This window comes from Ovis aries, chromosome 18 (genome assembly GCF_016772045.2).
Source record: "Ovis aries strain OAR_USU_Benz2616 breed Rambouillet chromosome 18, ARS-UI_Ramb_v3.0, whole genome shotgun sequence".
Lineage (NCBI taxonomy): Eukaryota > Metazoa > Chordata > Mammalia > Artiodactyla > Bovidae > Ovis > Ovis aries.
The window spans coordinates 62768390-62792725 of record NC_056071.1 but is presented as its reverse complement, the minus strand read 5'-3'; the positions used below and the strand labels follow the sequence as shown (position 1 = coordinate 62792725).

General features: G+C 50.2%; 2 long non-coding RNA genes across 2 annotated transcripts; one reads left to right on the top strand and one right to left on the bottom strand.

The window, feature by feature from the left end:
• Nucleotides 1-614: 614 nt before the first annotated feature.
• On the bottom strand, nt 615-15405 carry LOC132658138 (uncharacterized). Its single transcript, XR_009597275.1, has 3 exons — nt 15321-15405; nt 12036-12372; nt 615-7897 (listed from the first exon to the last, which is right to left on the bottom strand). It is a non-coding gene; the product is annotated as an uncharacterized LOC132658138 (long non-coding RNA).
• On the top strand, nt 12928-21818 carry LOC114109134 (uncharacterized). Its single transcript, XR_009597273.1, has 4 exons — nt 12928-13540; nt 17095-19608; nt 20644-20756; nt 21690-21818. It is a non-coding gene; the product is annotated as an uncharacterized LOC114109134 (long non-coding RNA).
• Nucleotides 21819-24336: the final 2518 nt, after the last annotated feature.

Sequence of the window (24336 nt, the reverse complement as noted above, 5' to 3'; positions counted from 1 at the left end):
GACTAAGGTCTAGTCAAGGCTATGGTTTTTCCAGTAGTCATGTATGGATGTGAGAGTTGGACTGTGAAGAAGGCTGAGGGCCAAAGAATTGATGCTTTTGAACTGTGGTGTTAGAGAAGACTCTTGAGAGTCCCTTGGACTGCAAGGAGATCCAACCAGTCCATTCTGAAAGAGATCAGCCCTGGGATTTCTTTTGGAAGGAATGATGCTAAAGCTGAAACTCCAGTACTTTGGCCACCTCATGCGAAGAGTTGACTCATTGGAAAAGACTCTGATGCTGGGAGGGATTGGGGGCAGGAGGAGAAGGGGACGACCGAGGATGAGATGGCTGGATGGCATCACGGACTCGATGGACATGAGTCTGAGTGAACTCCAGGAGTTGGTTATGGACAGGGAGGCCTGGCATGCTGCGACTCATGGGGTCGCAAAGAGTCAGACACGACTGAGCGACTGAACTGAACTGAACTGAAGTTGACTTTTCTGTCATCTTGCACCCATTTGATTATAACTGGTTTATGTTGTATCCTTGGGCTATATCATTCTCTCAAAAGTTGTGCCCTGCCCCCTTCCTTCCTGTTTCAAAACCACCAATCTTTTAGTCCTTCTCTTGTACATTATTCTTTTTTTTTTTTTTTTTTTTACTGCTCTGCATGGCTTGGATGGCATCACCGATTCCAAGAACATGAATTTGAGCAAGCTCTGGGAGATGGTAAAGGACAGGGAAGCCTGGCATGCTGCAGTCCACGGGGTAATAGAGTCGGACACGACTGAGCGACTGAACAACGATGGCTTGTGGGATCCTAGTTCCCCAAGCAGGACTGAACTTGGGCCTCAGCAGTGAGAGCTTGGAGTCTTAACCCACTGGACCACGAGGGAAGTCCCTTGGATAATTCTGTATTGATACACCCATTCAGCCTCCAGCTCCTCAGACAGTTTTGAAGTGAGTATTAAGTCGTATATTATCTCACATTTGTTGTTGATTGGGTGCTCAGTCATGTCTGATTCTGTGACCCCCACAGACTGTGTTACGCCAGGCTGCCATGTCTGTCACCATCTCCCAGAGCTTGCTCAAACTCATGTCCATCAAGTCGATGATGCCAGCCAACCATCTCACCTCTGTCATCCCCTTCTCCTGTGTTGAATCTTTCCCAGCCTCAGGGTCTTTTCTAATGAGTCAGCTCTTCGCATCAGGTGGACAAAGTATTGGAGCTTCAGCTTTAGCATCAGTCCTTCAAGGAATATTCAGGATTGATTACCTTTAGGATTGACTGGTTTGATCTCCTTGCAGTCCAAGGGACTCTCCAGAGTCTTCTCCAATACCACAGTTCAAAAGCATCAATTCTTCAGCACTCAGCCTTCTTTACGGTCCCAACTCTCACATCCGTACATGACTACTGAAAAAACCACAGCTTTGTTGGCAAAGTAACGTCTCTGCTTTTTAATACACTGTCTAGGTTTTTTATTGTATTAAAATGTTTCTGCTTTTTAAGACACTGTCATAGCTTTTCTTCCAAGGAGCAAGTGTCTTTTAATTTCATGGCTGTGGTCACCATCTGCAGTGACTTTGGAGCCCAAGAAAATAGTTTCTCACTGTTTCCATTGTTTTCCCACCTCTTTGCCATGAACTGATGGGACCAGATGCCATGATCTTCATTTTTTGAATGTTGAGTTTTAAGCCAGGTTTTCACTCTCCTCTTTCACCTTCATCAAGAGACTCTTTAGTTCCTCTTCGCTTTCTGCCATAAGGGTGGTGTCACCTGCATATCTGAGGTTATTGATCTTTCTCCTGGCAATCTTGATTCCAGCTTGTGCTTCATCTAGCCTGGCATTTCCCATGATGTACTCTGCATATAAATGATTATCTCATATAATCATTTCTAAAAACTTACTCCCACTGCTCTGTAGAGACTAGATTGCTGAGGGGTTCAAATGGTAGTGAAACGGGAAGGGGGCAGGGCGCAATTTTTGAAAGAATAACATAGCCCAAGAACACAGCATAAACCAGTTGCAATCAAATGGGTCCAGGATGGCAGACAAGTCACCTTCGACTAGGCCTTGATCCACAATCAGCAAGCTAAATGACACACCCAGAAGTGCCATGACAGTTCCAAGGCACCATCAAAAGACCAAAAAGTGGCTGGTGGCCCAGTTCCTGGAAATTTCCAGCCCTTCCCCAAAATAGCTAGAAAAATCTTCCCACTCATTACCCTATGAAATTACCCGCCCATAAAAACGAACCAGGCCACATTTCACATGTACTAGCCCTCTGCAATGGCCCACACTGCGTCTATGGAGTGTGTTCTCTCTGAATACATCCATGTCTTACCTATCACTTCTGTCTCTTTCTGAATTCTTTCTAGGATGAGACGTCAAGAACCTGAGATTCATTGGCTCTTGAAACCAGGACTGGGATCTCAGTTGGTAGACTGTGGGTTTTGGCTGGGTTCGAGTTCCAGCACATTGGTTCAAGTCCCAATCTAAGATAATCAGTTTCAGAAGCAGGGAATGGAGGGGCACGCTACTGCAGTAGTCCACAGAGGGAAGATGAGCTGCCCCGCTGAGGGAGTGGAAATGGTGAAGAGTAGTCAAATTGGGGACTTCCTAGGTGGCTCAGTACTAAGGAATCCACCTGCCAGTGTAGGAGATGCAGGAGACGGAGACACAGGTTCGATCCCTGAGTCAGGAAGACCCCCTGAGGAGGAAATGGCAACCCACTCCAGTATTCTTGCCTGGAAATCCCACGGACAGAGGAGCCTAGTGGGCTACAGTTCATGGGGTCGCCAAGAATCAGACAGGACTGAGTGAGCACCATGAGTCAAATCAGTGTATTTCAGACATAGGACTCACAGGACTGCTGACAAATTGGATATGAAAGATGAGGGAAAGTGAGGCCTACCAGATTTTTGGTACTAGCAGCTGGGCGTTTGGGGCGCCTTTCCGCAAGGCGGGGGAGGCCAGCGGGAGGTGCTGGGCGTGCAGCCGAGGGCGCAGCTCTCCCTTGTCCATTCTCCCGTGTCCAGGTTCTCTGCTGGACTTCACTCCGTCTTCTGCGGGACGTTCTCAGCAGACGTCTCTCACGGGCTGCTGCTTTGAGGACTGAACGTTCTGGGTGTCCACTGTTGTCCCCTTGTAGCATGGAGGACCTTGTCTGTGCCTCCCAACAGATTCCAGCTCGCCTCTGCATCCTGCTGGGCTTTGACCACAGACGAGCTGGACTTCTCCAGAGTCCGCCCCATCCAGCTCAGAACTGCTGTACTTCTGTGGCTGAGTCCTAAATGCAACCCAAGCTAGAAACTAAAGAAGAACAGAGCAGCCCTTGCTTCGTCACTCCTTACTGAGTAGCTGTGTGACCTTGGACAAGGGACAGAACCTCTCTGAGCCCAGTGGGAAAATAGTCCTGGCTTTCAGGGCAGTTGTAAGAATGAAGTGAAGTTCCTTATGTAAAGCACCTTAGCTTGGAGCTAGGGGGCAGAGGGGGTGAGCCCTAGCCCACAGTCAGATACCAGGCTTCTATTTATCTCTGCTGGTAACTCCATGTGACCTTGGGTAAGTCTCCTCTGAGTTGAAATGGACTTATTCTGTGATATCTAGGGAAAATATCCAAAAAAGAAAAGTCCCAGTGTGACCCATTCTGCTAGTTCCTACATGGCCTTCTGTCACTTCGCAATAGCATCCAGGGGCTCAGCATGCAGGGCGTGGAGACTGCAGACCAAGGAGCAGTCCTCAGCAGGGCCAGGCCCGGCTCTTAGACCGGGGGCCTCTGTGGTGGGTGGGCCCAGCTGTCCATGGAGGCCATCCTCGTGGCAGACAGACACCAGCCCGGAGGCTGCTCACTGACTTACCCAGGAATTCACGAGCCCAGAGGCCAGGGGTCACCTCTCTGTCACCAAGTCGGCCAGAGCACAGGAAATGCCCAAAATGGTAGTTGATCCAAACAGACATGAGTGACAGTGGGCGGGCGGGCAGCTGCGCCAAAGCCAGAGCTAGCCCAGGGCCAGCAGGTGTGTGAGCAGGTGCTGAGCTGTGGCCAGGTGCTGCCGTCTGCTTGGGCAAGCTGTGGCAGCTGGATCTGGCTGGAGCACATAGGTGAGTGCTTGGGAATCGGAAGTGGATGGTAGAACAGAGCTAGGGTGCAGGAAGCTGGGTCGGGGGTTGAAGGGGGGAGAGAAGCACGGAGCAGAGCAAAATGGGGATGGAGGGGCTTTGGGGCCATGGGGACATTGTCTCCAGGGCACCTGGGCTGGCTGCCCAGCCCACCTGGTGGCATCAACCTCTGGAGAGCCATTCCCCAGGAGCACAAAACGTGCTTACTCTAAAAAGGCTTCAGGGGGCTGCTGGCTGGGTGCCAGGTATCTTGCAGTCATCCCAAGGGCTGGGCACCATTTCCTCCACTGCATGCAGGAGGGAACGGAAAGCCAGAGAAGAGGGGTTTGCCTGATGTCAAGTAGCTAGTAAGTGGCAGAGCCAGAAATCCAACCGCATGGTTGGATATTGAGGGGCTTTTTCCTCCCAGTTTTCAGTATTATTAATAAAAATAACATTAGAAAGAAAGAAAGTGAAGTTGCTCAGTCATGTCCAACTCTTTGCCACCCCATGGACTGTAGCCTACCAGGCTCCTCTGTCGATGGAATTTTCCAGGCAAGAGTACTAGAGTGGGTTGCCTTTTCCTTCTCCAGGGGGTCTTCCCGACCCAGGGATCAAACCTGGGTCTTCAGCATTGCAGGCAGATGCTTAACATTGGTAAGGAATAAATTACATTTTTTTCTTTTGGATTATTCTCAGGAGAGCAATTACAGGGTCAAAGAATTAGAGCGTTTTCATAGAGCATGATATATGAAATTTTACCCGCAAAGAGATGCATCAATTTACAAGCCCAATAGCAATGGACCAGTTTCACCTGAAAATGATCCCAGAGCCCCTCCCCACTCAAACACTGCTGAATCCCAGAAGCTGTGACCTGTCCTGACCACAACCCTCCCTTCTCCCAGGAGTAAGCCCAGTGCAGAGTTCTGTGATACAGCCCATTGAGGTTTTAACTGGGATGGCATTGAACTCATATATCACGAGGGGAGAGCAGACCTCTTTATAATGTTGTTTTCCAATCTATGGACATGGTATAGCTCACCACTTACTGAAGCCTTTTTATCTGAGTCTTATGATTTCCTCCAAAGAGAAAGCCTGCGTGCAGCAGTGAAGACCCAGCACAACCATAAGTAAATAAACAAAATTTTTTAAAATTAAAAGGTTAGGGGTATACAAATCCATTTTCAATTATGTTAGAAAGAAATGATGGAGGAAAAACTCATTAAGTGGGTGCCCTTAGGCTTGTGGGTTGACGTAGCTGTAGCTGATTCATCAGACTGTTGAGTTCTCTCTACTTTTGTGGATGTTTGAAACTGCTTATAATAAAAATTTTAAAATATACCTGAACCATTCAATGGTATTTATCAACGAAGGCCTGTCCTTCGTTATTGAGCACCCGCCATGGGCCACGCACTGTGTGAGTGTTTCTAGGATCCAGGAGGTCATACTAGGCTCACACCAGGCCTGAGGAGACAGCACCTGTTACAGGTGAGAGAGACCCAAAGGGCCATGATCGCCTTGGGAGGACAGAGCAGGGGAACAAGCGTGGGCGTGTCAGGGTCTAACAGAAACAGGTCCTCATCTTTCAGCAGCAGGCAGTCATTGGATTCTATCTGCTGCTGCTGCTAGGTCGCTTCAGTTGTGTCCGACTCTGTGCGACCCCACAGACGGCAGCCCACTAGGCTCCTCTGTCCCTGGGATTCTCCAGGCAAGAATACTGGAGTGGGTTGCCATTTCCTTCTCCAATGCCGCATGCGTGCTGAGTCGCTTCAGTCGTGTCCGACTCTTTGCGACCCCAAGGACAGCAGCCCACCAGGCTCCTCTGTCCACGGGATTCTCTAGGCAAGAATACTGGAGTGGGTTGCCATTGGATTCTATCTAAAAGTGAAAAATCAATCATTGTCAGTACAAGCCTATCACACAGAAAGAGGTGAGAGTCAGAAAAAACAGCTAGCTCATACATCTGCCTCTAAGGGGAGGACCTGGGGTGGGATGGGGTCAGGAAACTGCCATTTTTTCATTATAAGCCTTGTAGTTCTGTTTGTCCTTAAAAAATGTGTACCTGTTACTAACTTCATTGAAAATAAAACTTAAAAGGAGAAACAAAACAGAGGATCAAAGAGTTGAAATCAGTTTCCCAAGGTCACACAGGATGCAGAGCTGAGCCAGAGTTCAGACTTGAGATGGTGGTGAGCCCCACGGCCCCCGGGGCTGCTGCTGAGGATAGGCAGAAGGCCATGTGGTCAGGGCGACCCGACTCACGCTGAAGACTGGTTCTTTTCACTATCAGATGGTGCTGAAGTTTGAGCCTAACAGAGAATGTTAATAAGTCCCTAATGAACCTCTTTTCACGTGTCTGACCTTGCAGGGAGGGCAGCGGAGGTTCAACGTCCACCAAGCAGCCCCAGCTCATGCTGGCAAATCAGCAGCGTTCTCCCAAAGCAGGCTGCACTGTTTTGCAAGCACACCGATGGGCTGATCTCCCAGGGCGGCCACAGATGTGTCCGTTAGAGGGCTGGGTTTGAACTCAAGGCTCCGCATCTGGGGTTCCTCAGGGCAGTGGTGGGGGTCAGATCTGAGCCACTGGAGTCCGGGGAAGTAAGGCCTGTTCTTGATCACATGACGGGGGGTGGGGCTGTGGACCCCGGAGGCGGCGGCGAGCGCCAAATTCCCCCCGGGGCCTTGATCTGGGAGTTGGCCGGCTGCGCGGAGCTGGGGAGGGTGGGGTGGGGAGGGCAGCTGCAGCAGAGGAGAGACGGGGGCTGGAGAAGGCGGAGGGGGAGTGGCGGGGGAGGACTGCCTAGGCCCGGGGCGCAGGCTGGGCCAAAGCCCGGGGCAAGGGGGCGGAGCGGCAGAAGGCCAGGATGGCTGGGGCGGAGGGGCGGGAGGGGAAGAGGAGGGGTGAGGCCGGGAGGCCGCAGGGCTCGGGTCCCAGCGAGGATTTGTGTCCTTATCCCCCCAAAAAAGCCACTGATGAGTCTGGAAAGCTTGCTCCGTCGCCAAGTGAGGAAGAAAAGGCGGGAGCTGCAGCTCCAGGGTGCCGGCGTCTGAAACCCGGGGGCGCAGGGAGGGGCGGAACTAACTGCTGCGTCGCCCCGCCCACAGCCCCGCCCAGCCTGAGGCGCAACGCGAGACCCCGCCTCCTCCGCTGGTTGGCTTGGGATGTGGGCACGTGACCCGGAGCGGCCAATCCCCGAGCTGGCCGCGCCCCGGGACCCGGGCGGTTCGCGAGTTCTGCCGTGAGGAGAGGCGCGGACAGATCGGCCGGCAGGGGGCGGCAAAGGGGCGGCTCGGGACTTCGGGGAACTCACTAGTGTGGCCGGTCGCGGGTTGACCGTCAGCCATTCTCCGGACGTCCACTTGGCCAGATGACCCATTTCTGTGAACTTACTCTGACTCGTGTGTTGGCCGAGGCGGCCCGGCGTCCACGGACAGTGGTCGTCTCTCGTGTGGTCTATCAGGGTGTCCCTTATGCAACCCTGCTCTGCTGGGCCCGAGTTCCAAGGCGCTGAGGGTGGGAGTGTAGGGTTCTATGGGGGCCTTTGGAATTACAAGTCCTCTGTCCTCTCCCTTAACACTCACCCTGCGCCTTTGCGAGGTCTGGGACTTCTGAGTCTCAGCGTCGTGCTCGCCGCCTCCTCTAGGAAGCCTTCCCTGAAGCCCCATGGCTAGACTCCCTGGGGCTCCCCAGGTCTCTGCGCTTTCCTCTTCTGGAAGCATCCTTATTTGGGGAGGTTTCTTCCGGCTCAGCTGGTAAAGAATCCGCCTGCAATGCGGGGAGACCTGGGTCCGATCCCTGGGTTGGGAAGATCCCCTGGAAAAAGGAAAGGCTACTCACTCCAGTATTCTGGCCTGGAGAATTCCATGGACTGAACAGTTGGAAAGAGTCGGACTTGACTGAGCGACTGTCACATTTTCATTTACAGGGAAAATGAAAATGAAGGGGTCCTTCCCCAGCCAGGGCCTCAGGCTGGTTGAGGGGGAGGGGGGCTCCTTGAAGGCGAAGTAAAGGGCTAAAGTTTTGCTGTTCAGTTGCTCAGTCGTGTCTGACTCTTTGCAACCCCATGAACTGCAGACGCCCGGCCTCCCTGTCCATCACCAACTGCCAGAGTCTACCCAAACCCATATCCATTGAGTCGGTGATGCCAATCCAACCATCTCATCGTGTGTCCCCTTCTCCTCCCGCCTTCAATCTTTCCCAGCATCAGGGTCTTCTCAAATGAGTCAGCTCTTCGCATCACGTGGCCAAAGTATTGGAGTTTCAGCTTCAGCATCAGTCCTTCCAATGAACACCCAGGACTGATCTCCTTTAGGTTGGATCTCCTTGTAGTCCAAGGGACTCTCAAGAGTCTTAAGGGCTGAAGTTGGCCCACTGGCAACTGACTGGGAGGAGATGCAGACAGGGAAGCCCCTTCCAGGGGAGTGGTGTCTTGTGAGGGCTGGGAAAACGGCTGTCTCCTCTGACCCCTCTGAACCCCCATCCGGACCAATGACTGGTTACGCAGGGGGACCAGTGACTGGCCTCAACCTGTCAGGCGGCCCCAGGGTAAGGAAGATGTTCCTTAGAAAGCATCCAAGGGAGGATTCTCTGTACTCAGTATTCATCCTGTGAAAACGGCAGGCAGCGTTTGAGAATCAAAACTAAGGAAAGCGCAAGGCAAAGCTTGGCTTGTTCTGCTGCAGAGGCCACTCACCCCAGTGGGAGCAACGCCTTTGCCAAAACACAACACAAAAATTGATCGTTGCTGAGTTGTCTCACTGTGGCCTGTCTCCAGGCAAAAGGGTAGCTCTGAAGTCGCCAAGGTGGCCCTAGTGTAAAGAACCACCTGCAGATGTAGGAGACGTAAGAGACGCAGGTTACAACCCTGGGTCAGGAAGATCCCCTGGAGGAGGGCATGGCAACCACGCCAGTACTCTTGCCTGGAGAATCCCATGGACAGAGGAGCCTGGTGGGCTGCAGTCCATGGGGTCGCAGAGTCTGACACGACTGAGATGGACTTAGCACACACGCAAAGGCACCAGAACATGTGCAGTGAACAATTTATCTCCACTTAATCACCCTCTGTAGTGCTTTTGTGCTTTATTCCTATCTTTTCTTGACTAGATCAACTACTGATTTAAGCTGTTTTCGCTCATGTGGGATCTTAGTTCCCTGATCAGGACTTAAACCTCGGGCCCTCTGCAGTGACAGCCTCCATTTCTAACCCCTGGACTGCCAGGGAATTCCTATTTTCAATTAAGAAAAAATTATTTCTACTGGATTTATTTTACTTGAAGTAGTTCTACTGGTTTTTTTTTCTTCAAAATCATTTTACACTTTTATCTTTATTTCTGTCCTTCTATTTCTATTGGGACTTTGTTGGTAGTGGTGTTTTTTAACCTCTAGCGTGAGTTAGATGCTTAGTTCATTAATTTCTGTTCATCTTTCTTAATAGAAATATTTAAACATATGTATACCTATGGCTGATTCATGTTGCTGTATGGCAGAAACCAACACAATATTGTAAAGCAATTATTTTTCCATTAAAAATAAGTTTAAAATATAAAAAGAAGTATTTAAAGCTATGAGTTTCCCTCTGAGTACTCATTTAGCTGTAGGTTCTTAGGTTCTCATAGGCAGTGTTTCAATTATAATTGTTTTCTAGATATTCCAAAATTTTGACCTGATTTTATTTTGTAAGAACAATTTGAGGGTTTTAAATTTTATAGGTAGTAACACCTTTTTGTTTTGTAGTTTGGTTATAATTTCTACTTCTATTTACATTGTGATTGGAGAATGTTGTCTGGTTTATATTTACTTTTTGGACTGTATTGTTTTTTTCAGAAATGTGGTCTAACATGTGGTCAGGCTTTGTGAATGTTCAGATGTCCATTTGCAAAGCAGCAGCCTGGTTTTAAAGCACAGTTTTATATAAATTAAATCTTTCTTAATAATTACATTATTGTCTTCTTTAGTCTTAATTTTTTGTCATGTATCTGTGTGAGATGAATTAAAATTTCCTGCTACTGGTGTTCATTTTACTCTTTCCCCTTTTATTTCTTTTATTGTATGAATGCGGACTCTGTGTTGCTTGATGCCGGATTATTCATGAATGCAGTTTTGTGCCTATTAGATATGTGGTATCTTCACTGGGACTCGCACTCTTTCTCATTATAAGATGCGCCTCTTGACCCATTTAACATTTTGCCTTGAACTTGACCCCTGCTTTCTGTTTGTTTGCATTTGCTTGTTATGCCTTGCACCTTCCTTTTATTTGCATTCTTTCTGAGTCTTCCAGTTTGGGAGTCACTTTTACCTCCAGCTTAGAGTTGAATGTGAACTATCTTGACAGCCATGTCCCTTTCCAGATGAGTTTATATATTGATGTGATGCATCTTAGATTCAATGAAGTCATCTTATTTTATGTTTTCTATTTTTGTAGTTTATAAAATATTTGCTTAATTTAAGTGCAAGCGTTTCTTCTGATATTTTGGAAATTTTGTAGCTGTGTACATGTGATTACCTCTGTAAATGTATATAACACACTAATCCTTTATTTCTCTAAGGAGATCTATTGACTCCCAGCTATGAATAATGATGACATTTACAATTTTTATTTAGTTAGTTATTTGGCTTCGCCAGGTCTAAGTTGCCGCATGTAGGGTTTTTCAGTTGCAGCATTCAAACTCTTCCCTGATAGCTCAGTTGGTAAAGAATCTGCCTGCAGTGCAGGAGACGTGGGTTCGATCCCTGGGTTGGGAAGATCCCCTGGAGAAGGGAAAGGCTACCCACTCCAGTATTCTGGCCTAGATAATTCAATGGACTGTATAGTCCTTGGGGTTGAAAAGAGTCAGACATGACTGAGCGACTTTCACTCATGCAAGCTGTTACTTGCAGCATGTGGGATCTCGTTCCCTGACCAGGGATCAAACCCAGGCACCCTGTTGGGAGTTTGGAGTCTTAGCCACTGGACCATCAGGAAAGTCCAGCGATGACACTATTATGTCTTTCCTTTCTCCTTCCTTCTCTCCCCATCCTTATCACAATATAATTTTAAATGAAAACAAATATCAGGATAAACACTTCAATTTATACCATATACAGGTGTAGAATGGGCTTCCCTAGTGGCTCAGATGGTACAGAATCTGCCGGCAATGCAGGAGACCAGGGTTCGATCCTTGGGTAGGGAAGAATTCCTGGAGAAGGAAATGGCAAGCCACTCCAGTATTTTTGCCTGGAGAATTGCATGGACAGAGGAGCCTGTTGGGCTACAGTCCATGGGGTCACAAAGAGTAGGAACATGACTGAATGACTAACACAACAGCAACAACACTGTGTCGAACGTGTCATGGATCTTAAATCAAAACAAAAGCTTTCAGATCAAAACAAAACTCTTTCCTATCCCACAGTCCCAGTGGTCACGCCCCAGATGGACTTCAAGGGCATCTTGATTTTTTTTCAATTTTCCCTCTGAACCATAAGTCCTTGCTGGGGCTGCCAACAGACTCCCTGTCCTCTCTGGGGCCTGTTGGAGGAGGTGTCCCGTGTCCTTGCCAGTGATCACAGCAGGAGCCGCTTGGGTGGAGCAGTGCTGGTGTGTCGCCTGGATTCCAGGCACACAAAGCTCCGTGTCGGTGTGGGGCTGGGGGGGTGGGGTAGTGGAGAGAGGGGGTAACATCATCCTGCCTTGGTGCCCCTCTTTCTCCAACCTCTTCTGTGCATCTGGGTGTGGCTGACACTAGCTCCAAACAAATCCCGTTTGATAACATCTTATTAAGGCCTTCTGGAAGGTTCTCAGGACCCCGGATTTCCCAGAAGTTCCCAATGCAGGGGCCCCGGGTTCAATCCCTGGTCAGCGTCCTCGGTCAGGGACCTAGATCCCACATGCAGCAAGTAAGACCTGTGCCACCAACTAAGTAAATAAATAAAAATAAATATTAACCATAAAATAAAAATGGAAAATAAACCTCACCACTGGTCTGAACGCTCAGCCTGAACATCACCTCCTCCTGGAAGCATGAGTCCTCCTCTCCTCTGGGCCCCTGCAGCCTGACCGGGCAGGCGGGGGTACCAGGCCACTGGAAGCCCAGACTCCATCGTCGGACCCGGGTCTCTGCCACCCTTCCTAGGGCGGCAGTGGCCACAGAGCTTCCTGAGAAGAGCGCTGGACTCAGACAAGGCCCACGTCCACCCAACTGCAGTCTCCATGGTTGTAGAAGTTGTGAAGACGAACGGAGAGTCGTTGCCAGGCAGCTCCCCTATGCTGGGTAGCGAGGAGTCATTGGTGGAGACAGTCCTGCCTGCCAGCCCTGGAAGGGGCTCAAAAACGGAAACGAGCATCAGTGTTTTCTATACTGTTATTATGTTAGCTTTATTGGTGTATTTAGATTAAAGTGTAAAATCTTAAGTGAGCGGTCAGATGAATTCTCCCACATGTCCACGCTGTGATTCCACACCAATCAAGTTAAAGTACATTTCAGCCCCAAAAGTCCAGCAAGAGCAAATGCTATTCTGACTTTTACCACCATAGATTAATTTCCCCTGCTTTTTGCACTTTATATCAATGGAATCACACAGTCAGTGCTCTCTTGGGTCGGGCTTCTTTCACTCAACATTATTATGTTATCCATATGTTATTATGGGGCTTCCCTGGTGACTCAGATGGTAAAGAATTTGCCTGCAATACCGGAGGCCCAGGTTCGATCCCTGGGTCAGGAAGATTCCCTGGAGAAGGGAATGGCAACCCACTCCAGTATTCTTGCCTGGAGAATCCCATGGACAGAGGAGCCTGGCGGGCTACAGTCCATGGGGTCCCAAAGGGTCGGACGCGACTGAGCGACTCATACTTTCAAACTTATGTTATTGTACTAATAACAATAACAACAACAGGGGGGCTTCCCTGGTGGTCCAGCGGCTAGAGGACTCTAGAGCTCCCAATGCAGGGGGCCCTAGTTCGATCCCTGGTCGGGGAACTAGAGCTCACAGGCCACAACTAAGACTCAGAGCAGCCAAAAAATATATATTTTTAAAACAACAACACCAACAATAAGGATTGTACCCGCCTCCCCTGGGGCCTGGCACATGGCATGTGATTAGTTAATAGTGAGTCTTGGTTGAGGGAACTTGACCCATTCTGGGTTTGTTTTTATTTTTTATTTTTTGTAGGAGAAGGTGACCTGACTCAACTCCATTGTTGGCAGCTGCTCTGAAAGTGGAAATCAGGACAGCAGAGGACGTCAGGGAGTTCATCTCACTGGTCGCTGGTGTCTGCGGCTTGGCTTGGCTGTTTATAAATGCCCCTAGCAGCATCCTCGGCTCTCCCCACACCCGTGCCTTCTGTTGCCTCCTGGAGTCCCAGGGCCCTGCCCCGCCACACCCGCTCCTGTTCCGCCCAGGTCACCGAGTCTGCTCCCTGCCTGCCCTTGGTGTCCAGGACTCTGCTCTCCTCCCCTGCGGTTCGGGGTAGATGCTCAGGAGGTGAGACGTGCAAGGTGCCCCTGGGCTTGGCTTTTTTTTTATTAATAATAGTTTTGTTCATTTATCCATGGCCATGCCGGGCCTCCATGCTGCGTGGGCTCTTCTCTGGTTGCGGCGAGCGGGAGCTCCTTTCTCATGTAGTGTGCAGGCTTCTCGTTGCGGTGGCCCCTTTTTGTTGTGGAGCGTGGGCTCTAGGCTGCGCGGGATTCGGTAACAGCGGGGCACGGGCTCGGTCGTTGTGACGCACAGGCTCAGTTGCCCCTCAGCACGTGGGATCTTCCCGGATCAGGGATCAAACCCGTGTCTCCTGCCTTGGCAGGTGGATTCTTTACCACTGACCCTTTACCAGGGCAGCCCTGGGCTTTGTTTTGATGTGGGGAAACATTCCGCCGTTCTACTCTAGAGTCCCCACGTCGAAATCTCCGGGCTGGTGTCTCAGCCCCTGGGCTTCTTGGTAGTCCTGAAGTCTCTCCTGGAGGGACAGACCATGCCTCTTTTTCCCAAGATCCCTTCCACAGATGGGAGACTGAGGCTCCAAGTGCAGACCAAGTCTTCATTCAGGTAGTGGATGAGAAATGCACTCAGCCAGCACCTATTAGGCAACTGCTGTATACCCCATGTAGGCACTGAGGACCCAGAGATGAGCTGACCTGTCCAGGCCAAGGAGAGCCCGGCTCCAGGTAGGGGTCTAGGGAAGCTTCAACAAGGGATTGGCCTCAGACAGGTCAAGGGGACTTTGACCGGATCGAAGTGAGGGTATTCTAGGCAAAGGGAACCGCCAGAGCAAAGGCTTGGCATTGGAGGGTGTTCAGGGCCCGCCATGGGCGGCGGCTGGATGATAGAGGCAGTCTGCTATCGAGCCCTGGAGACTCCTTTTGGAGCAGGTGCAGGACGTGAGCTCTGGGCCTTCCGTCCACCACAGCGAGACCCTGTGCTGACTCCTGAGTAAATCTCTCCAAGTCTCTCCCTGTGGCAGAGAGATGAACAGAGCAAGGGTCAGCAAATCCGGGAATGGGGCTTGAGACCCACAGTCCATGCCAGGGAGGCAGGGAGGGCTGAGTGAGCCAGGGCCCAGGGCTGACGAACTCAGCACAACTCTTGGTTCTACTAGTCATGCTTGCTGCTCTTGCCTCCTCAAGCAGGCCATTCCTGTGCTCCGCTGGTGACGGGGCAAACTCAGCTTCTCTGGCAGGGCCACCCGGAGGCTTGACCACCTCCCCTGATTCAGCCATTGACGGGCTTGCTGGGTGCGCTTGTCTCCTTCAAGGTCCCAGGTGCCGCCCCCTTTGCTCTTTGCTGAAGTGCGGGTGTCCCTGTTTCAGCCCCTACGGAGCTGGCCCCGGGAGCAGGGGCCCAAGAAGAAACGGTGATGGGGGATTCACTCTTGAATGGATTCCTGTTGTGATTCAGTCGCTAAGCTGCACCCGACTCTTTGGGACCTCGCGGACTGCAGCACGCCAGGGTTCCCTGCCCTTCACTGTCTCCTGGAGTTTGCTCAAACTCGTGGCCATTGTTTTGACATTCCTGTTTTCACCACTTTTCTGCCGGCCCATCTGTCCTCACGTGGGGGAAGGGGACCAGAGGCCCCTCCCTGGGACATGCTCAGGGCCCTCAGCTCTCCAGGCCCCAGTCAAGCAGATGGGGAGAGGGGCCCCCAAAGCAAATTTTCTCTCTTCCTGCAGCACCCTCCTCCCCCACCAGTACCCCTACCCTTCTACCCCTTCGCCTACTCCCCAGCTATGCACCACACCAGGGACTCTGCCCTCTGGAGCCTTCTTACCTCTGGCTGCTTGCCTGTGGGAAGGTAGGATGGGGGGCCCTCCCCGCAGGGAAGACCCCAGGTGAGGAGCCGGCGAGGAAAGGACAAAGGTTCCAGGCAGGGCCAGGGCTGGGTTGCCTCGGTGCAGGGGCAAAGGCCAGGGTCCATGATGACCCAGCGAGAGCAGGGGAGGCCGGTTGCCTTTCCGACCAGTGTGGGGGTGCAGGCGGGCCTTGGGGGTGAAGAAGGGCGAGCCTCAGCCCTGGCTTTTTTTTTTTTTTTTTTCAGCCCTGGCTTTGAAACATTCAATTAGATGACAGCTGAAAAAAATACAAAACCTAAAGGTTGAGGATTATGTTTTATAGCATGGGAGATAACTCAGTGCCTCTCAATTATACGATATAATTATATATAAAAATATATATAATAAATGTATTGTGCATATAACGAATATAAATAATATATGTAATTATGCATTATAGCCTCAGATAGCCCCAAGGAACTGTTCCAAAGGGGTAAGGGAGAAGCCAGGCTATATAGGAGTTTTTAAAATAAAATAGAAATAAAAGAAATAAAAATGAAAATTTTTAATGTGAAAATTTTATTTTCAGATTTTATTTGTGAAAATAAAAATGTAGTCGAACATCAAAAGATTACTGCTAGTAACAAAAACCAGGCATCCCAAGTTAATGATTTTAGTGCCTTTCTGTGTATAGGAAGGTGCAGCAGTCTGGGCCCAATGAGATTATTCCTTTGATACGCATCTTGACTACCTCAGGCCAGTATCCAGTTTTCTCTATCTTGAATCCCCTCAAGGTGCATTGGATGGCGGCTGCCTGGGTGGATCGCTTAACGGTGGGCAACATCCCTTGTCAGGGGCTTCTCAGTTGGCACTAGTTGGAAAGAATCTACCTGACAACAGAGGAGACATTAGAGACATGGGTTCCATTCCTGGTCTGGGAAGATCCCCTGGAAGAGGAAATGGCCACCCGCTCCAGGAGAATCCCATGAATAGAAAGAGCCAGACATGACCAAGCACTGAGATTCTTTGTTTACTGAAAAGGCTGGCAACATTTAGCCCATATAGATTTTTTTAAATGTTTTATTTCAATTGTATTGAGATATAACTGACATACAGTATTGTATAATGATTTGACTTACATCATGAAATAAACATCTATTCTCTCATAAAGATGCAAAATTAAAGAAATAGAAAAAAATCTTTCCCTTGTGATGAGAACTCTTAGGATTTATTCTTAAAAACTTTCATATATAACATGTTGTTGTTTAGTCCCTAAGCTGTGTCCAATTCTGGGATCCCATGGATTGTAGCCAACCAGGCTCCTCTGTCCACGGGATTTTCCAGGCAAGAATACTGGAATGGGTTGCCCTTTCCTTCTCCAAGGCATATAGATACTTTTTATCGTTTCACCTGATCTGCTTTTGTAAAATTCAGGGCAGAAGCATTAAAATAACAATCCTGGAACCACAGCCCCTCCTCCCGGAAGTGATCCCAGCCCTCTGCTCTTGGAGAACATCCTTCCAGCCCTTCTCCAGAGCATTCGCTTATGCAAGGACATAGACACAGACACAGACACACACACACACACACCCCCAGCAAGATGCCAGGCTCCCAGATGCACTCAGAGATACACATTCACCAGGACACGCAGGGACACACCGACACGGGAACTCTTGGCACACGTAGAGAGGTTGATCAGAACACTCTCTGGTGTGGGCGTATTTAGGCAGACACGTCTCTAGCAATGAATCTAAATACGTTTTATTTTTACAGGTTTGGCATAAGAAACTTCGCCTCCTTTTCCGGTCCTCTTCCTGCCACGCCGACAACAGGCATTTCACGTTTCCAGCCCATCTTCACACTGTGGGTGAGGCCAGCTGCTAGGCGCAAGGTGGCCCATGTCTAAACTCTTCACAGCTGATGACACATTGCCTGGGCTGTTTGGGTGGTGGTGATGGGGTGCCCTGGGTGTGGGCATGGGGTTCAGATTCAGGAGGATGTCCTGGGAGTGAGGGCAATGTCAGAGGCCAATGGCTGGCCTGTAGGTCTTGACCTTTTTTAGGGACATGTCTGAGGCCTTGGGGACTCTTTGGATTTGTGTGGGCCGCAAACATTGATTGACCTCTGAAAACCAACCATGTTGAGCTGCAGATAGGCCCTGGAGAAACCCCTAAGGAGAGTGCTCTCCCACACTCAGGGTTTGAGGTCTGCCTGTGTGCATGGGGGCCCAGCCACTCTGCCTCCAATTCCACCGTTACCCCCACTCTGTTGAATGCTAGAAAGTTCTCTTCAAAGCCACTCTACCCCAGTGGGGGTGGTCCCAGCCTCAGCAGAGCCTGCGGGGGCCTGACTGGTTGACACTGACTTCTGCAGTCTGCAGGTGGGTGTGTTGTTGGGGGGAAGCATCGCGACCCCCAGCTGCAGGCCCAGCTCGGAAGGTGTTCCTGTTGGGTGGCGCTGGCAGTGGACCTCGCGGCTCATCTTGGAGTTTGCATCCAGCCAAAGCCCAGAGAGGGGCTTGAGCCCACAGTCCTTTAGTTAAAATCGCATACCTGGTATCAGGACTGAATGAAGCCCAGCGTCTTTATGTTTTGTCACGGAAAGAATTCAGTGTGAGACAAAGTGGTAAGTGCATTTAGAGAGATACACATTCCATAGACAGAAAGCGATCCGTCTCAAAGAGCAAGATGGGCCTTGGGAGAAACACAAACCACGGAGTGTGGGCCATCTCAGAAGGCAAGAGGCCCCGGAAAGTGGGCTGGTTAGTTTTTTATAAGCTGGATAATTAGCAGGAAGCTTCCCAGGTGGCTCAGTGGTAAAGAATCTACCTGTCAATGCAGGAGACCTGGGTTTGATCCCTGGGTTGGGAAGACCCCCTGGAGAAGGAAATGGCAACCCACTACAGTGTCCTTGTCTAGGAAATCTCATGGACAGAGGAGCCTGGTGGGCTTCAGGCCATGGGGTCGCAAGAGTCGGACACGACTTAGTGACTAAACAACAACAGCGAGTCGGAGGTTTATTCCAACTATTTTGGAAAGGGGACAGAGACTTTTAGGAATTGGGCCACTGCTCACTTTTTGGCCTTTTATGCCCGGCCTCTGGACCGTCAGGATGCCCCTGGCCATGCCGTGTAGATAAGAGCCACAATAAGCGTATAAGGAGGCTCAAGGTCCTCTGGAAGTTGAATCTTCCACCATCTTGGACCCAGTTGGTTCTAACCGGTTTATGTCCTATCATCAAGGGCTCTGTCGTTGTCTCAGAGGCTGGGCCCTGCCCCCTTCTCTCCTTTTCAAAGGCATTTAGAGGCCTCAGGCCCTGAATAAGATCTGACCTTCAGAGCTACCAGCTTCCCTGGTAGCTTGGACGGTAAAGCGTCTGCCTACGATGTGGGAGACCTGGGCCCGATCCCTGGGTCGGGAAGACCCCCTGGAGAAGGAAATGGCAACCCACTCCAGTATTCATGCCTGGAAAATCCCGTGGACCAAGGAGCCTGGTGGGCTACAGTCCATGGGGTCGCAAAGAGTCGGACACGACTGAGCGAATTCTCTTCTCTTCTCTCTTCTCTTCAGAAGGCATCTCTGCAGGCTGTCAGCTCCGAGAGCAGGTGAGCCCTGCAGAGAGACCCAAACAGGACACACAGACAGGTGTGGATGGAGACAGGAGAGGACTCCCTGGGCTGCCCCCGCACCTGGCTGCCAACCTGTCACAACTGAGCCTGGGCTGAGGATCTGGCCCTGGAGATCAAGAACCTTCCAGACCTTCGATTAGAAGCCTCATCCCCGTGGAGCGTACACAAGCCGTACAGGCGTGGGCCAGAGCTCATGTCTCTGCTGCACCAAGCCCATTTCCTCAGCTGTCCCGAGGTGGCAAGGTGTTTGTTATCGGCTCCTGGGAGGCACCGCCGTGGCCTGGGGCAGACTCTGACTTCTGGTTCTGAGTTGACTCAGGCCGGAGGGACTGGCACTCCCTCCCAAGTCCCAAGCATCTGTCCACCCTGATAGGGCTCGTTTGTGTGTCTGATGGGGCTGGTTTGTGTGTGGTTGGAACCCTCCCCCTGCTGAATCAGGGCAGACGTCTCCAAGGGTTTTATTTTTATCCTTCAGCCGCATGTGTCTGAAACCACCGAATCAGGAAGGTGTCATAAATTAAATCTCTACAGCAGTCCCTGCGGCCTGGCTCCCTGCCCAGAATGCCGAGGGCCCCAGGAGGAGGCTTCTGCCAGTTCCGTGAGCAGCCTGGCTCTCCCAGCTGACGGGTGCTGCCCACGGAGGGTCTACGAGGTGCCAGGTGAGGTCTTGGGTGCTTCCCACACAGGTTCCCACCTATAGCCATGGAGTAGCTATCCCCACTTTACAGATGGGGAAACCGAGGCTGGGAGGTGAGGCTTGTCCCAGGTCACCCTGCAGGTGAGAGGCAGAGCTGCCACCCCAGCTGGGTCTGCCTGTGTCCAGAGGCTGTGCCGCCCCTTGCGCAGAGCGGAAAAGACAGAGACCCCAAAGGTCACTGTTGCTGAGTCTTACTCCCTGCTGCAGGACAGGCCAATAAATGGGAGATGAGCTGCTGGGGCAAAGAATAGCAATTACTTTGGACAGCCAGCACACCAAGAAGGTGGTGGATTTGTGTCCCAGAGAACCATCTTCCCTGAGCTAGAGTTCAGGCTTCTTTTCCTTCTTTTTTATTTTCTGGCTGTGTTGGGTCTTAGGGGCAGCATGTGGGATTCTCGTGGCATCCTACAGACCTTTCATTAAGGCCCATGGACTCTCTAGTTCAGGCACAAGTGCTCAGTTGTTCCGCGTTCCGTGCAATCTTAGTTCCCTGACCAGGGATCAAGCCCACGTCCCCTGCATTGCAAGGTGGATTCTTAACCACTGGACCACCAGGAAGGTCCCTTCAGGCTTCTCTCATACTGAAACAGGAGAGCTAAAGTCCTGGTTTCCGCCAGATGCTGGAGGGGACGTGTTCCTTTCTTCCCTCCTGCAGCCATTCACTGGTGGGCCTGATCAGGAGGTTTCCTGTGAGCTGAGCAAAAGTCTTTTAGCTTAACTCGCATTACCTTGGAAGCAGGGTTCCTAGAGATGGGCCGTCGTGTATCATTTAAGCGGACAGGTATCATCCCTTTTGTGGTTAACTTGTGCACGCGTGCGTGCTAAGTCAGTTCAGTCGTGCCCGACTCTGTGACCCTATGGGCTGTAACCCACCAGGCTCCTCTGTCCATGAGATTTTCCCGACAAGAATATTGGGGTGGGTTGCTAATTTCTCCTCCAGGGGATCTTCCTGACCCAGGGACTGAAACTGCACCTCTTATATCTCCTGCCTTGGCAGGCGGGTTCTTGACCTCTAGCGCCACCTGAGAAGACCCAGTTAACTTGTAATCAGATACAAAGTTCTTTTCTACTCTATCGTGACCACTGCTGCGGGAGGAGAGTGCAAGAGAGGTGAGCCTCCAGCTCAGGCTCACAGATCCAGCAGCTTCTGGAGGAGGTGATGCTTGGGCTTGGCATGAGGGGTTTGGAGAGAGATGGGGAAGGCACGTAAGGTGAGGGATGTGGCGGGGGGGGGCAGGATATGGCTGGGGCGGGTATTGTGGGGCAGGCATTGTGGGGCGGCCGGAGGAGGGGCTCAGACTTAGCTGTGTGGGCAAAGCTGGCCTGGTCTGAGCACGCTGGGTGGGTGAGGAGTGCCCTGAGGTGGGAGAGGCCCAAAGGGGTGGGCACAGCAGCTGCTCTAGGACTTCCTCTGCAGTGTTGCTGAGCAGTCTGTGGCCAGGCTGACTCGGGTTCTTTTATAGGCAGTATCTTTTCTGTCTCTTCTTGGACGCTTTTGGCATTTTTCTCTTCATCGTGACTGTTCAGAAATTTCTTGATGGTGATGTCTGGCTTTTCTGTTGTAACTATTTCCTCTTGTGTTCACTTTTTAATTCAAATGTGACATATATTAAATGCAAACATTTTCAGAGTACAGCCCCAGGAATTTTCACAGTCGTCTACACTTGTGTGACCCCCCACCTGGTCCAAATGCTGACCACTCACTTCCGGCCTCCACTGGGCTTCTTAGCACCCCCAAAGGAAGCCGCTATTCTGACCACCAGCCCCACTGATTGTTTCTGCCTATTCTTTTTTTTAAATCTATGATTTTATGTATTTGTGTTTGGTGGTGCTGGGTCTGCTGCGGTGCACAGGCTTTTCTCTAGTTGTGGCGAATGGGGGCTGCTCTTCATTGTGCTGCATGAGCTTCTCGTTTCCGGGGCTCCTCTTGTTGGGGAGCATGGGCTCGAGGGCCCTTGGCTCAGTGGTTCTGGCGCATGGGCTTAGTTGCCCCACAGCATCTTCCCAGATCAGGGATCAAACCCGTGTCTGCTTCATCGGCAGGTGGAGTCTTAATCCCTGGACCACCTGGGAAGCCCAGTTTTGCCTATTGAACGTCACATCAGTGGAAACATATAGTCTGTATGCTTTTGTGTATTTTCTTCTAAATAAACTTTAAAAATTTTAGAACAATTTTGGATTTACAGTTACTGGGAGGAGAGCCCAGAGAGTTCTCCTGTAGTCGTGCTCATTAATGTGGTAGATTCGTTACAGTTAGTGATCACACAGAGAAATTTTATTACTAACTAGAATGCATACCTTGGAGAAGGCAATGGCACCCCACTCCAGTGCTCTTGCCTGGAAAATCCCATGGATGGAGGAGCCTGGCAGGCTGCAGTCCATGGGGTCGCTGAGGTCGGACACAACTGAGCGACTTCACTTTCACTTTTCACTTTCCTGCATTGGAGAAGGAAATGGCAACCCACTCCAGTGTTCTTGCCTGGAGAATCCCAGGGACGGGGGAGCCTGGCGGGCTGCCGTCTATGGGGTCGCACAGAGTCGGACACGACTGACGCGACTTAGCAGCAGCAGCAGCATGCATATCTTATGCGGATTTCCTCTATTTCTCCCTGATGTCATTTAAACAATTTATTTATTTGGCTGCACTGGGTCTTAGTTACAGCAGGTGACTGCTCAGCTGTTGCATCTGGGGTCTAGTTCCCTGACCAGGGATGGAACCAGACCCCCTGCGTTGGGAGCCTGGAGTCTTAGCCACTGGACCACCAGGGAAGTCCCCCGATGTCATTTTTTCTGTCCCAGAAGTCCTCCCAGGACACCACGTTATGTTCAGTTGTCGTGTCTCTTTAGGCTCCTCTTGGCCAAGACAGTTTCTTAGACTTTCCTTGTTTTTGATGGCCTCGGCAATTTTTTTAAAATGTGGACCATTTCTAAAGTCTTTATTGAAGTTGTCACAATATTGTTTCAGTTTTATGTCTGACTTTTTTGGCCGTGGGGCATGTGAAATCTAACCTCTCCAACCAGGGATTGAACCTGCGCCCTCTGTATTGGAGGGCAAAGTCTTAACTACTGGACCACCAGACAAGTCCCCTTGGCAGTTTTAAGTAAAGTCAGGCATTTTGTACTTATATCATATTTCTCAGTTGGGGTTTATCCGACATTTTTCTCATGATTAGACTCAAGTTATAGGTTTGGGAGGAAGACCACAGAGGTGAAATGTCATTTCCTCACATCAAGGGCACATGTAACCAGCGAGGGTCATCGCTGCTGATTTGACCTTGATCACCCGGCCAGGGTGTGTCTGCCGGGGGTCTCTTCCGTGAAGTGACTCTTCCCCTCCCCTCCATACTGTCCTCTCTGGAAGGAATTCATGGAACAGCCGACGCTTGAGGAGTGCGGGGTCCCTGACGGTGGGGCATCCTTAAGGAATTCTAAACTCCTCGGAATTCTTCCCCATGGGAGATTTGTCTCTTCTCCTCCATTTAGTTACTTCCTTAATCATTTATTCATATCAATATGGATGCATGGATATTTATTTAATGCTCTGGGCTATAATCCAATGCCATTTTGTTTTTCTTTCTTCTTCTGAAATATAGTTGATTTACAAGGTTTATTAGTTTCTGGTGTATAGCACGGTGAAAAAGAATGGATACATATTCTTTTTAAGATTCTCTTCCATAATTGTTTATTACAGGATATTGAATAAAGTGCCTGGTGCTATACAATAGGACATTGTTCCTTGTTTTATGTATAGTAGTCTGTGTCTGCTAATCCCAAACTTCTAACTTTTCTCTCCCTCACTGGCTTCCCCCTTTGGCAACCATAGGTTTATTTTCTATGTCTCTGGGTCTGTTTCTGTTCTGTAAATAAGTCCATTTATCTCATATTTTAGATTCCACGTATAAGCGGTACCATATGTAGTTTGTCTTTCTCTGACTTAGTGTGATCATCTCTCGGTCCACGCATGTTGCTGCAGATGGCATTGTTTTCTTCTGTTTTATGACAGAGTAATGCTCTTTATCCACTCGTCCGTCAATGGACAGTTAGCTTGCCCCCATGTCCTGGCAACTGTGAACAGTGATGCTGTGAATACTGGGGTGCAATTAGAATTTTCATCTTTTCTGGATCTATGGCCCGGAGTGGGATTGCTGGGTCATATGGTAACTCCAAGTTTAATTTTTTAAGGAGCTTCCATACCGTTTTCCACAGTGGCTGCACCAATTTGCATTCCCACTAACAGTGTAGGGGGGTTTCCTTTCCTCTGAACCCTCTCCAGCATTTGTTATTTGTGGAATTTCTGATGATGGCCATTCTGAACAGTGTGAGGTGATACCTCATTGTAGTTTTGATTTGGATTTTTGCATTTCTCTAATATTCAATGCTCCTTTATTTTGTTGCTCAAATTGTCTGCGCTTTGGCCATTGGGAACTCTTGCAGTGGCTCCTGGGTCTCTGTCATGCCCCATCGCGGTGTTGTGTGTGTGTTGAGCACTTCCTTACTTTCTGTAACTTCAGGACGCTCCCGGTTCATCTTGTATAGTTCTTACCCTAGTCTTGCTGCTGCTGCTAAGTCGCTTCAGTCGTGTCCAACTCTGTGCAACCCCAGAGACGGCAGCCCACCAGGCTCCCCCGTCCCTGGGATTCTCCAGGCAAGAACACTGGAGTGGGTTGCCATTTCCTTCTCCAATGCATGT